This window comes from Monodon monoceros, unplaced genomic scaffold (assembly GCF_005190385.1).
Source record: "Monodon monoceros isolate NGI ecotype Baffin Bay Population unplaced genomic scaffold, NGI_Narwhal_1 Super_Scaffold_2, whole genome shotgun sequence".
Classification (NCBI taxonomy): domain Eukaryota; kingdom Metazoa; phylum Chordata; class Mammalia; order Artiodactyla; family Monodontidae; genus Monodon; species Monodon monoceros.
Window position 1 is genome coordinate 83269444 of NW_021703776.1, and position 5404 is coordinate 83274847.

A 5404-nucleotide genomic window follows, 5' to 3' on the forward strand; every position below is an offset into this window, starting at 1 on the left:
CCAGAGCAGAGGAGATAACTGAATCCAGCTGGAAGGTGCACAGACAGCAGCTTCTTTAAAGAATGTCACATGGCTCAGGTAGGACAGTTCCTTTGCTATACATACAGTAGAGAAGGAAATAAGGAGAGATGATGAAGGTGGGCCCCGGACGTAGGCGAGATCAGGTGAGCATTCTGAAACAGGTGGTAGAGAAGAGGAGGTCCAATGGCTAAGAAGAGTGAGGAAGGTGAGGCAATGGCACCCAGCAACCAGGGCAGGAGAGGCTTGTTGAGAGGATCAGGGAACACACTGCACAGAGTGTGATAGCAAAGAGCCAAAAGGATGGAGTTGGATGTCGAGGATCCAGGAGCTGTGCACCCATGAGTGGGCCAAGGGTGTGAGGAAGCCCATGCAGGAGGGAGAGGACAGCGTGGGTAAGGCCAGGTTGGAACATGGGGGAGGTGGACGAGGTGAGAAGAGGATGAGCTGGTAAAAGTAGTGGTCTGTGGAAAATGTTGGAGACGAGCCTGTCAATGCAGGGCATGACGACACGAAACGATGGAAGGTCAGACAGAAGCCTGAGGGACCTGAAAAGACACGGTGCTTAGGGATGAATGGGGACAGCATATGGAGTCACTACAGCACATTGCAGACCAAGAAGCTGGAGACTGGGGAGCATGAGGGCAGGTCAAGAAGAGAGCAGATGTCAAGGAAAAGACCACTGCATCTGTGGCATGACTGACAGGTGGTAGGGGAAGTAGGATGGGATGTTGAAGATTAAGCAGAGAGGCTCTTGAAGACAAGAGTGGGAGAAAAGGCAGAGGATGGGCTGAGCAACGTTCAGTCCACACCCAGCCTGCAAAGAGAGAGATCCTTGGATTCTCGAGTGTCCATGAAGGTGGTAGGCCAGTATTGAGATGGGTCAGGGGAGTCAATGGGAAAAGAAAGGGACAGGGCATGGATGAGGGGAAGAACCTCATGAATGTGTGAAGGGCTCAGGGAAGTTAAAGGGGGCTCTACAGAAAAGGGGAAGGCAGCTTTAAGAGCTCCCAATCTGGGGACGTCAGCAGATCTCAGGGGCAGGAGGGGTGGTATTGAGGCCAGACAGCAGGTGTACACTAGTGAATAAAAGAAAGTACAGGTGCTATCTGTTATATCTGTGGGAAAGCACTGTTTTATGGGAAGACAGACAATGTAGAATGTTTATAGAGGGAGAGGCTACAGCATAGCCAAGTACAAAGCAAAGGTGTATAGTGCAATCAATTGGATTTTGAAAGAATTGTATTTAGCACTGGTAAACTATGCCTCCTACAGATGCTGATATAGTGTTTATACGTTCATTGTTTTTCCAATGAAAATGAGCAGAGGAAAAAGAGAAAAGAAGTGGTTAAAATAAAACTGGAACTAAGTCAACAGTATACATACAAATCATTCTTGGAACTATTAAGGAACATTATAATGGTTAGGATGCATAGTGCGACCTGTTCAACCTGATCACAATTAATGGAATAAAGGGAAATGGGAGAAATATATAAAAAGAAATTACCACAAGGAAATTGGTGGGTGGCTGCCTGAAAAATCTATCAGACAATTATGTCGAAGTGGGTAGATTCAAGAGAATAAATGGTCACATAGAGATAAATTCATAAAACAAAATCTGAAGGGAGAGCGTCAGCAGCAGTCCTCGTAACATCAGTGCTCCTGACATCCTAAGATGAAGACACATGCCAGAGAATGGGGTTGTTTTGAATAATAAGAGTAGGTCAAGGAGTAATTTCACACATTTTCACATACTGAATCCATTTAAAGGCCAGACTGTGAACCAGTTTTTCTAAGGCTACAAGATGGGGAAAAAGGAAATGAGTGGATGTGTCATGTTTATATTGCATTCTGGAGAGATGTTATCATTTAAGAAAGGCAGCAATAAAGATGACAGCTATCGATGATGGTGTGAAATGGGAACATGAACTAGGATAGGAAAACAGGTTCAAAGTCAGCACAGAGGAAATGTTGAAATTTCAGTGTGTTTGAGGAAAGGGAGGTTGGTTGCGAGATGAATGAGCAGGTGAATGAGGTCTCAAACTGGAATCTTGGCAAGTCTCATTAACGGGTCAGATTTGGAGGAATATGGATTCTACGGCTAGGCTGATACAAATTCTAGTGATAAAGGTAGGGGAAATGGTGGCTAAATAGTAATGTTCAAACTATCCTGCTTTTTTATTAGCATTTGAGTAAAAATTCAGATTACGTGCTTAGCTTGGAAGAATGCAAAGTTCCACCAAGGGTCATTAATATGGATACCAGTGAGTGGTTGGAGGTGTGTCAAAGTAAAAAAACAGATAAATTTTACTTAACTGAAGCTGTGGATTTAATTCAGATTGTCAGGAGTTAATATGGCTAATACTGAATAGCAAATAATGGAATGGAGAAAACAGATTCAGCGAAGAGATTGGAGTCCATCAGGATCCTGTGGTAGCTCATTAAGATAAAGGTTTAAGGAAATGTAGAACTGCAAGAACTGCAGTATGTATGTATAATATGAAAGAGTTATGAATTGTTAAATGGGAGGCAGCATCCCTAATGAAAAACAGAAAGAGAGGGCTTCCCTGGTGGCGCAGTGGTTGAGAGTCGGCCTAACGATGCAGGGGACACGGGTTCGTGCCCCGGTCTGGGAAGATCCCACGTGTCGCGGAGCGGCTGGGCCCGTGAGCCATGACCGCTGAGCCTGCGCGTCCGGAGCCTGTGCTCCGCAACGGGAGAGGCCACAACAGTGAGAGGCCCGCGTACCACAAAAAAAAAAAACCACAAAAAAAACCAAAAAAAAAAAAACAGAAAGAGAAACTCATATACATGTCCTGTTAAACTTGATCTTAGTATGGATATTTTCTATTGAAGGCTATTTAAATGAGTTATCTAAATTTGTTGAAATGAGAAATAATGATGCAATGAGGACCAAGAGTTCAATAATAAAAGCAATATAGGGATTAGAATGGTTCTGAGTAAGTAATAAAGCAAAAAGGTAGAGTCATTACAGAGGTCCAAAGTGGGGAAAAATTTGTAGAATGTTGCATATATATGTTGTTACTGGTGTAATAAACATTCAGAGGAAGGAACGTTGCTGGATGAGAAAGGACGCTAAGAAAGCATGCTGCCTTGAAGGCTTTTCTAGAAATTTTTCAGTAAAGAGTAGTTGTTGGAGGATGGAAGATAAGTAGGACTAAATTGAGACTTATGATGTTGATTACTCTTTCCACAATTTGCCCAAGATTTCAGGGAAGGAGTTATGGTAATATCTTGATGTTGAGTTAAAGTAAATTTTTTCAGATGGCATAGATTTTTTGTATACTTATAAAGTAAGGAGGAGTGGGAAAGTTTAAAGATACAGAAAATGTAAGAACAGGTGATGGAATAACTTTCTGAGGATATGGGTGGGTGGGTGTCTTTTGAACTGTGAAAGACTTGATTGTTAAAGAGGATAAAAGGAGAAAGTGGATAGTTTCAGAATTGAAGCAATAATAGCCTCCATCTATTAAGTATTTACTATGTGCCTGGCACCACGCTAATCACGTTACTTAATTTCATTTTATCCTTATAACAATCCTAGAAGGTTTACAGAGATCAAATAACTTGCCTATGATTACACACTCAGTGTGTAACGGAGTCAGAATTCAAATCGAATTTATCTATCTCCAAAACCTACATTACTTTCTATCCTATACAGTTTTCAAGTTGAAGGAAATCACAATCTATAGAATTTCTATTTTTTTCTGTGACTATACGGAAAATATATTTTCTGAGATGAGACAAGCAGAGGTGATTGATGTATAGATCTTCAGGTGACTGGTAAAATCCAGAATATCTGCAATGGGAAAATGCTGAAAGGAAGGCATGTGGAAAAGACTCTTATTACCACCTATGCCCTGGTATTTCACTTCTATTCATTGCACAGCAAAGACTTTGGATTGGCCATGGATTAAAAATTTTAGAGTTTCTAACAAAGACTAAAGAATAGAAAGGAGTTTTTTTTTAAGCAGGTAAATGATAGGTAAAACGTAAATCAACTACTAACAAAATTTTAAAAGTCCAAGTGTTGAGACTTCCATTGGAAGAATTCCATTTCTTTTCTCCAAGATGCAATCACAAGAGTTTATAACTAAGTTTTAACACCAACCAGCAAACCCTTTGAATTTAACAGAAAAGAAAGACAATTCTCCAAATGACAAATTTTTATAGACAATATACTAACAACCATCGAGCAAAAGAGTCCATAGCCAGCAGACCAAAGGTTGAAACCTCTGGGCTAATTTGTAAGATCTGTTTTAAAAAGAAATTAACTACACAGTAAGGAGGGGTAAGAAAACCTCCCTATGCTTTCTGTCTTAGTAGAAGTGTTTTCTGTTGTTGTTGTTTTCTCCTATACTATATGTAACTTCTGTAATTTCAATATTGTTGTTTTATGTATTTTGATATTGTAAAATTGTATTTATTGTATTCTGTTAGAACCACTCCCTGGGGTGTGAGGCACCTGAGTTATCAGTTATCCAAGTGAACCTGGGGAAATGGGAGGAGCTAGTATTCACAATTGGGGAGAGCTTGATTCTTTAACCAATGAGTTCAGCATTTTGCTTCCAAAATTAAGTGGCGAAGTAATGGCATCCCTTAAAAAACAGAAACTTAGTGGGAAGTAAAATGGGGTTAGAATTTTGAAATATGGAGAGGTGCCTACTGGAAAAAACTGAAGAAGTATGGTGTATCCCAGGATGATGGCAGAAGCCATAGGGCTACATTAAGACTGGGCCCAGATACTGGTTTAGAATAAGGGTAAATAAAACTAGCTTTATTTACATAAGAGTACAGCCAGCTTAATTACTGGCTGGTGGACATAAGTCAAATCTAACCAGAGGGAAACAGACCAGGAAAGAAAGTGAAGCTAAAAGGGAATGGAATAAGAGAAACCTCATAAAGGGATAAAGGAGGTAATTAAAGGTTAAAGTTGGATGGCCTAATGCTCGAAGGAGAAATAGTGGAGGCCAGATAGGAAAGTGCCTTCCTACCCAGGAGCTTATGGATCCAGGGTGGCCGCAACTGCAGGTCCACCCAGGGCCAGAGGGAACAACCTGGGGTTCAGACCCAGCAATGGTGCCAACTTGAATCTACCTCGTGCTAGAGTTGAGTAGCCTGGTCTATCATCCAACACAGGTAAGACTGGGCAGGGGCTCCCAGAACCAACATTTAAAAAGGGAGTTGGGAGAGGGGCTAAGGGAAGACAGGTTAAGCCCCAAATGTAATGAATGATGACCAGGGATAACTATTTACTAGTGCTTTTACGATTTCTTGTAACTCTGTAACTTTCCCAATATTTGTTAACTTCTATCTGATTTTTCCTGTATTAGTAGTAAAAATTGTTTTTTCCTGTATTAGTAGT

At 41.0% G+C, this 5404-nt stretch overlaps 1 protein-coding gene across 2 annotated transcripts in view; it reads right to left on the reverse strand.

Moving 5' to 3' along the window:
- COPG2 (coatomer protein complex subunit gamma 2) overlaps window positions 1-5404 on the reverse strand; it is a 114032-nt gene that overhangs the window by 15319 nt on the left and 93309 nt on the right. The gene's annotated exons all lie outside the window — the stretch shown is intronic.